Source organism: Triticum aestivum, chromosome 1D (genome assembly GCF_018294505.1).
Source record: "Triticum aestivum cultivar Chinese Spring chromosome 1D, IWGSC CS RefSeq v2.1, whole genome shotgun sequence".
In the NCBI taxonomy this organism is placed as follows: Eukaryota; Viridiplantae; Streptophyta; class Magnoliopsida; order Poales; family Poaceae; genus Triticum; species Triticum aestivum.
In genome coordinates, this window is record NC_057796.1 from 250,459,828 (window position 1) to 250,469,105 (window position 9,278).

General features: G+C 46.8%; 1 long non-coding RNA gene and 1 pseudogene across 2 annotated transcripts; both read right to left on the reverse strand.

Annotated features, from left to right (window-relative positions):
• Positions 1-379: 379 nt before the first annotated feature.
• Positions 380-8,566, reverse strand: LOC123158812 (peroxidase 2-like; annotated as a pseudogene).
• Positions 3,669-5,927, reverse strand: LOC123181270 (uncharacterized). Of its 2 annotated transcripts, XR_006491611.1 has the most exons (4): positions 4,854-5,927; positions 4,506-4,772; positions 3,968-4,128; positions 3,755-3,859 (listed from the first exon to the last, which is right to left on the reverse strand). It is a non-coding gene; the product is annotated as an uncharacterized lncRNA (long non-coding RNA). The 2 variants fall into 2 exon arrangements; XR_006491612.1 differs by having other exon boundaries at positions 3,669-3,859; positions 4,506-5,927.
• Positions 8,567-9,278: the final 712 nt, after the last annotated feature.

The following is a 9,278-nucleotide window of genomic DNA, read 5'->3' on the forward strand; positions in this document are numbered from 1 at the left end:
CCTGGTGGCTTTATTTATAAAGTCAGGCTCTAGCCTTTTCTGTAAAAAAAAAATTAAACTTTGGGAAACTTGACATGATTTGTTGCTTGAAACTTATGAAATCATAAAAATAAGATCAACCAATATCTCATACAAAAAATACTATCATTTGTGAATATGCTATGAATAATTTGCAGAATAGAAGAGAAACATATAGAAGAATGTTGGGATAAAAAAATACAATGTGCGACTACAAATAATGGAATATATAGGTGGCACCGCAAGGGGCTGAAAGGACATGGTTCATTGTGCAGCAAAAGTACGGTTCGACTCTCAAAGCAGCAGGTTTGTTGGTGCACGCACGCTGTCATTTGGGTGCAAATTAAATGGTGATTCTTAATTAGTTGGGGATGGAGCACACGCTCCTGACCTGGCCCTGAGAGCCAGTCAACGGGCTGAGGTTGGCCATCTTCGCCATGGCGGAGGCGAAGGCGCTAAAGAAGGCGGCCTGGCTAGAAGCGAAGGCCTTAACGATGTCCTCGGTGGCACCGGCGGCTGCGGTGGCGTTGTACAGCACCTGTTCGGAGTGAAGGAGGCCCTTCTCGGACTGGAGGTTGATGAAGTAGTCGTTGTTGAACAAGTCCGGGTTCGGGGGGATCGTTGTGTCGTCGTCGAGCGGGGCCAGGTTGGTGTTGCCGCCGGACTGGGGGCAGTTGAACTTGAGCTTGGTCGCGTAGGTCGTGTTGATGTTGGACTCGTTGTAGAGCCTGCCCCTGAAGTTCTGGCACTGCGCCATCCCGATGGTGTGGCCGCCAGAGAGGGCGACCATGTCGGTCAGGTTGAACCCCTTGCCGACGAAGCTGGCGTTGAGGCCGGCGACGCCCAAGAACGGCGCAGGCAGGTTCTGGTCGATGCATCTGGCCCTTCGGGAGGGCACCTCCCGACCCCGACTCCTCCGCCCGACCCCGTGCGGCCGCCGCCGGGTCGCACCGGGCGGCCACATCCCGATCTCCCCTCGACTCCCCGTGCACCCCCTTCCTCCGCCGCCGCCGGCAACGTCGCTGGGCGAAGGCCCCGTGGCGCGGCGGCGGCAGACCTCCTCTCGCATCCTGAGATCTGAGGCTGCGGTGGCCTGATTTGGATCTCCCTCCCGACGAGGATGGTGGGCAGCGGCGGCCGGGGCGCGACGGGGGGTTTGGCTGCAGCCGGCGTGAGTAGTACGAGATGGCGGCAGCGGCGGCCGGGGCGCGTCCCGGGCTGCCGTTACGTCCTCAAACAGCTGCATCTCATCGGATTCGGCGACGGCTCGCTGAAGCACTCCGGGTCTGCATCGCATCACGAGGATTATGGCGGTGGTGGTCATCTCCTACGTCGGAGGTGGTCGACCTGAGACTGGATGATCGGATCTCGAGATCTGTAATCTAGTCCCGGCTGCGAGTCGGGGAGACATAGTTGCCGGTGAAAACCGAGCCGATGGCGGCGTTCTGCGCCGTTACCTTGATGAAGGCATCGTTCTGTAACTACTGTCGACCCACTCGTGCTGCTCCGGGGGAAACCCTATGATCTGGTTTTCCAGATCGGACGATGGCGGCACTGCGGTGTCGTTTCTCTCTTGGGAGCATCGTTTGTGGAGCAGCGCTGGAAGTCAGAGGCAGGAGGTGGAGCGGCTTCGTCTTGCACGGAGCTTCGGTGGAGATGTCAAGTCATGCCTGACCGACAGGTGCTACGCTTTGTCATGCCTGGTCGGCAGGTGCTACGCACGACAGATCTTCCAAGGACTTCAAGCTGTGTCGGCTGGTGGTACTTGGCAGCATGGCGCTGAGGTGTATCAGTGGCGACCGCGACGTGCTCAGCTGTTTGCGCGCAGGGAGGAGGTGCCGTTGGGCGGCGTGGTGGCGTCGACGATAGCTAGACCGAGCAAGTTTGATGCATCAGTACGATTCTGAAGATGGAGCGGTGGCAGTTGGCGGCGGCGGCCTCTGAGAGCACGCCGGACCAGTGTGTGCCCCAGACCCGGCAAGTGGCTAGGTTGGGGTCTCAGGTCTTAGATGTTAGGCTTGGCTGCGATGTCTGTTTGGTATTAGGCCCAGACTATCTGCGCCCCTTCATCAACTGGATAGGTGTAGCGACAGTCTGTTGCTTAGACGGCGGCTTTAGTCTTTTTTTATCACTTTGTAAGGTCTTATAAGAATAATTAATAAAGTGGCCGTATGCATCGCCCAGATGCAGAGGCTGGGGTCATCTTCCTTTTCTAAAAAAAAGGCAGGTTCTGGTTGGCCTGTGTCACACTAGCCATGGTGGAGTCCCTCCTCCCCAGCTTAACCTCCCACGAGGGCCCATGCGTTGCAACGGGACATAAATTTTAGTTGTTCTACATCAATTTAGAAGGGGTTACATTTGTGTAATATGTTCTTTGTTCTACAACCATACCTAGATGTGATTATAGTTCAGTTAGAAATCTGAGATTATTTTGCTCTAGAAATGAACATTAGCCCTCAGAACATCAACACGATGCGTGTCTTGTACGTAATTGAGGAGTAGTATATATTGTACTCCCTCCGTCCCAATATAAATGACTTGAATTTGTACTAACTTTGTACTAAGGCTAATATAAAGTTGAGTCACTTATTTGAGATGAAGGGAGTAGGTAGTAACAAAAGTTGTTGTCTAGGTAGTGAAAAAAAAACAGCTAACAAAAATCATGGCTTTGTTAATCAGGCAACCACGTTAAGTAAGCAAAACCCCTCATTTATCTGGTAGGTGGGATTGCGGAATAGTACCTCAAAAGAACTGGGAAATAATGCAAAAAAACAAATTGATAATATTGTACTATGTAATTTAGAAATGCTCAAACATTTTCATATGATGATTTCATTAGCCTTTTATACCACATTGTATACATGAACGTAGTTTTCAGATCGAACACCTTATAGGCACAATTTTGGATGAGACACGTTGTGTTATGAAGTTATAATTCAGGTGGCACTCATTTTTCTTTCCAAAATATTTGAGTTGAGACCTGTCTCGAGCATAGTTACGGCATAATCGAGCAGAGTTCAGGCATAACCTATTCCATTAAACAAATAACATTTTTTCTAAGTAAAATTCCATGATCACATCTGAGACCTATCTTGAACAGAGTTAAGGCATAATCTATCCCATTAATGAAATACTAACATTTCCCTATTCTGCTCAATACAATTTCATGATCACAATTGCATAAACTACTTATTATCAACAACACAAAACTACTGGAGATTAGAGCAATCATGCAAGAAGAAAAGCGATGGAAATATATTAATGATTTGCAAAATAAACAAAGCAGGATCAAAAGAGACACCACACCAGGTTATTCACACTTACGTAGCAATTGCTTCTGCCGCTAACATCTTCAGTCACAACCATAGCACCAGAATGCACTCTATACATTTTCCCCACAAAGAACCACTCTATACATGTTCCTCCAAATGTTTACATCCTCCAGCACTTTCTTCCCTCATCCTGATGCATGCCACCCTCTCCAGCACTTGTCTCCTCAGCCCTCGGTACTCTGCTCCTACATAGCAGTTGTACAGAAGCAAGGTATTCACTCGGGAAAAAAATATATTTCAACCAAGTAGATGCAGATGAATATGATCGAGTGGAAGAATCAAGAACTTATATTTATATCATGAGGTCTATGAAAAATAATAAACTCGCTGAGGAGAAGAAACATGATGTCATTGCGTTGCTTTCGAACCACCGGGACAAAGTGGACAACATCATGACCGTGTCATTGACAATAGCCACACTACAGCATCATGCGCCGCTCTGCATAGAGCCCTAGACCATAATCCTCCCCGGATATGGCGAGAGGTGATTATGAACAGAGCCTCCGGGCCTTCGTGGTGGGGACATCAACAGACAATATTATGAATTTGTTTAGGTTCTATGCTACTCACTGTCGTGAACGTAATGAACAACTTGATGGAGAAAAGGATTAGCCTACCTGAGAAGCATGATGGTGGCAGCTATGTTAAGAGATTACGGAATTGTCAACACTTCAATGATTTCAAAGCTTGCAGTTTGTTCTGTGGAGACGATTCAAATTTTTAATTCCTCGAATGTCCTTTTTGTCTATAGGATGCCCTCATGGTCTCATATATCTCTCTGTGTGAAAAGATAACACTTTAAAGGCGAGTCTCATGAATGCAAGATAAAACCGCGTTGGTTATGTTCAAACTTTTCGTGTCACAATTGTGCTTTATTTCCTGCAAACCGACACCTTACTATACATGATAATATCTAAAATAACAGGCAGCTGTATGATCTTATTCTACTACTGCCTAACTTTGTGATACATGATAATTGAGCGGATGTGACTTCTCTAATATGCATGTGCTATACATAAGAAAATCAAGATAAAAAATCTTTGGTATGGGATGAAATCGAGATGCATAGAAAATCACTTATAATGGGTGCTTGCGTGTGGTCTAAGTAGTACTGAGCGAGAAGATAATTGGGAGCCTATGTCCATTGATGCCTACCTGCTTGCATACATGTGTACTGCCTTGTTAGATTACTATATATGCACCACGTCGACAGAGCTTGTTGGCATGTGCTGCATAGATGACGATATGCAAGAAGGTAATGGATCTGAAAATAATGCAAATAATAAGGAATCAAGAATGTCTAGTGTGGATTAGTCTTGAACTCTCGATGGGCATCAACCAAGTAATGCACCACATGGCATACTGTCGTAGCAAATATCCAAGTTCTGTAGGCCGGTGGGACAACCTGATTTGTGCGAGGAACTGAAGATGGACCAAACAAACAACAAGTATAAGAAGGTATTAAGGCAAGGGAGTGACATGGAGTTCAGTTGAGATCTGTACCATTGTGGTAGTGGTGGCTGGTGGTAAAAAGAGGAGATGCTATGGATGATAGGCAGTAGCACCAAGATCTGAATCAACCCAGCTAGAATTTTCAGTGTGTAGTTGTGTGCAAACCTTGACAAATGATGTCCAGCTAGGCTTTGTTTGGCTGCACCTGTGCAGAGTTGTGGGCAATCTGCCTAGTCATTCTTCCCCTCCTCGTCCATGTACTCTCCTTCCGGCTCTTTCCTCGACACAAAGAGGGTGAATCTCATACAAATAACCAATGCAGCCAATGGTACAGTGATTACGCGTAGTTTGAAGAGGCTGTTACTGGCGTCCTCAACGATCCCCTTGACCCCCCGCCACCGTCGTTGCTCAGCAGCGCCGAGCCCAGCCGGTCGATCCGAGGCCTCTGGCCAGGAACAACGTGTGCTCCAGCGAGATGTGCTACCCTTGCCGGCAACCGCACGCCTCGAGAAAGCCAAGGCTCGATCCCGAGGAACCAGCCAGCAGCGAGCCCTGCCGCCTCAACAGGAGCACGCTGCCCTGCCCGCCTCCCTCACCCTGCGCCCCTTCTCCTTCTCCTTTCTTCTTCTCTTTGCTCTCTCCCTCACGCCCTATCTCTCTCTTTCTCTGGATGAGCAGGGCACCAGCCGCCGCCATCGTAGCAAGCTGTCGCACCAGACGCAAGATCCCTCGACGCCACGCCTGAATCCATCAGTCTTCCTCGCGCCGCCGCCGCCCTCTTACCGCCCATCGGCCCATTTCGGCGAACTCCAGCGCCGCCTGTCCGTTTCGACGGAGTTGGCCGGATGATGAAGAGCGGTGCAGCAAAGGAGGAGGAGAGAGAGGAGTTGGGGGAAGGTGTGGCGTCGGCGTCGAGTGTCCCCGGTGGTGGCGGTGCACGGCGGAGGGGCAGTGGCCGACGAGGGCGGCGCCTGGCGGAGGGGCGGTGGCCGGCGGGGGCGGCGCACGGCGGAGGGGCGGTGTCAGGCAGGGGCGGCGCGCGACGGAGGGGCGGGGGCCAGCGGCGGGCGGCAGCGTGGAAGGGGGTGGAGGCGCGCTAGAGGTGGAGATGCGTGAGATAAGGTCGTCGTGCATTTTTTTCTTTTCCCTCGGCCTGTACGGGTTCAGGTTATCTTATTAGAAGGACTGCGGGTCAAATTACATAAAACGCAAGGGCTTTTCTGCAAAAATGCTGACGACGTACCACCAGGCGCAATCGCTGGTTTATTAGTAGGTATATATATATATATATATACTAGCAAAAGAGCCCGTACGTTGTAACGGGAGAGAAAACATAACACACGTTCTTAACTCAACAACCATCACTCAAGACCATAATAGGTCCATCTCCTTTATTTTTGCGAGGCATCATATTTGTGTTGCCGCTTATCCTCCTTCTCACCCTGCCGACGATGACCTCGGTGTTCACACAAAAGAACAAAAAACGTGTGTTGAATATGGTTAATCCTAAGGCGTCTCTCTCTCCCCCTCTCTCTCTCGCTTTCTCTCACTCTCGCATGAGAAATCTGTTGTTTTCCCCTGCGACATTTTTCAGAGGTATGCATGTGTAGTTATTGATGTTTTCTTTTCCCTATATGGTTATAGTGGGGTGTTTATTTGCAATCTGGATCGCCTCCGGTATAAAAAAAGAGGATCTTGCGCTATAAATTATAAGTTTGCTTTCATAACAATATTTAAAAAATATTTAACAGGTAAAATTAACATCATATTTAGATTCTACACATTTTTCTAATAAAATTTCATATATAATATGTTAAAATCGAAGTTACGATTTAAAAGATACAGATAATTTAGAAAATCATTTGGTTTGACTCAAATATATTCCAAAATAATATTTAAAAATACTTAACAGGTAAAAATAATCTCATATTCATATTCTACATATTTTTTTAATCAAATTTCATATATAACATGTTCAAATCGGAGTTACGGTTTCAAATATATGGATGATTTTAAAAAGCATTTGTTTGACTTAAATATGATCCGTAGATGAATTACCTAAAACATCAGGGGGGGTTTAAAAAATGTAAAATAATGGTTCGGGTGTGACTTAAATCCGAACGGCGGGTTGAATTCTCTAAAATAGGGGGATTTTTCAGAAAAATGCCATGACGGACGAAAGAAACCCAATTTGCTTTATTATTAGGTAAAGATATCTTTACTTAATAATAAAGCAAATTGGGTTTCGGTCGTCCGTCATGGCATTTTTCAGAAAAGTCCCTGTGTTTTGATGAAATCAACCCGCGGTCCGAATTTAAGTCACACCCGAACCGTTATTTTACATTGTTTGAAAATCCCCCTGATGTTTTAGATAATTCATCCGCGGATCATATCTAAGTCAAACAAATGCTTTTTTAAATCATCCATATCTTTTAAACCGTAACTCCGATTTGAACATGTTATATATGAAATTTGATTAGAAAAAATATGTAGAATGTGAATATGAGATTTTTTTTACCTGTTAAGTATTTTAAATATTATTTTGGAATATATTTAAGTCAAACAAATGATTTTCTAAATTATTCGTATCTTTTAAACCTTAACTTCGATTTTAACATATTATATATGAAATTTTATTAGAAAAATGTGTGGAATCTAAATATGTTGTTAATTTTACCTTTAAATATTTTTAAAATATTGTTTTGGAAGCAAACTTATAATTTATAGCGCAAGATCCATTTTTATTTCATACCGGCGGCGATCCGGATTGCAAATAAACACCCCACTATAACCATATAGGGAAAAGAAAACATCACTAACTACACATGCATACCTCTGAAAAATGTCACAGGGGAAAACAATAGATTTCTCATCTTGGGAGTGAGAGATAGAGAGAGAGAGAGAGAGAGACGCCTTAGGATTAACCATATTCAAACACGTTTTTTTTGTTTTGTGTGAACACCGATGCCATCGCCGGCGAGGGTGAGAAGGAGGATAAGCGGCAACACAAATATGATGCCTCGCAAAAATAAAAAAGATGAACCTATTGTGGTCTTGAGTGATGGTTGTTGGGTTAAAAGCGTGTGTTATGTTTTCTCTCCCGTTGCAACGCACGGGCTCTTTTGCAAGTGTGTATATATATGCATCAGGAACTGTGCACAAACCAACCGGTCTACTTGGCACACGTGGAAATTTAGGCGATCGATCATTTTCTTACCGTGACGACAGACTCACGGGCGGCGACGGCGAGGATGTCGGCGCAGGAGACGATGGGGCCGTGGTTGCTGTACGGCTTTTTGCACACGGCTTCGACATCCTTCTTTATTTGTTCAATGACCTCGAAGCCACGCAGCGATCCCACGTTCCCGAATGCCCCCCGCTCGTTGCCACCCACGCTAGTCTCATTCAACAGAACGGACGCGTCACAGCCCTGCATGTACGTACGTAGCCAAGCAACATAAATATGCACGGTCGTTAGCCACTAGCTAGGTGTTCAGCAAATGAACAAAACCGAAACAGAACAAGTCCAGCCCGGCTACATCTTGAGTATGTGAAAAACTTGCCTGGACAAAGCAGTCATGAAAATGCATCCGGAGCAGCGACGCGGCCATGCGGCGGTCGTTCTTCACGGCCGTCGCCACGCCGTTCTGGATTTTTTCAAGAGCCAAAGGGCACGACTTGTCGTAGAACGTCGTCGACAGCTGCGCCGACGCCGCCGCGGCCAGGCACAGGATCAACACGACTGATAGAGATGAAGATGCCATGAAAACTACTACCTGCCTGCTGTAGGAGACCAAGTTTTACGGTGGATGCGGATTTAATGGCCTGCATTGCATGCAGATATATATAGCCGCTCGCAGGCTTGGCCATTACTGGGGTTTTAGGGCGGACGGCAAATAATGTGGTGTCGAACTGGCGTTCCATGTGCTAGGCTGCTAGCCATTCGATCTCCATCTTTTTCCCCGCCTTTTTTGCTGGGTTGTCCTATTGGTGCAACTCGATAGAGTAAAATTAACCAGCTGTTGCAGAATGATTTTGCAAGGAGTTGACTTGTACATTAGCTAGCAGCCATGTTTTGCCAAATAATGCACGAATGTATCATGCATAGAGTGCATTGAAGTCAACGAAATTCTAAAACCACATACTCTTTCTTTTGAATGCTAAAAAGCAATATCCCTTAGGGTATCTTCAACCCTGACCCGCAAACTGGACACCGCATCCAGCCAGTAGCAATGGTGGCCATCTTCGTCCTCTGCTCGAACAAGAGCCTAGCCCAAATGTTTGGAGCTCAAGGAGGCCATGGCAGGAGTGGTGCAAAGAGGAGAAAGGGAGCGGAGGAGGATGGATGCGGCTATGGCCGGTGCTAGAGTTTAAGTAGCCGGCTGAAGGTAGGGCAAGAGGCGGGGTGGTTAATGGTGGGAGGTAAATAGACAGATGGGTGGTGCCGGAGTAGGTTCCTCAGCAATTGCGCATGTC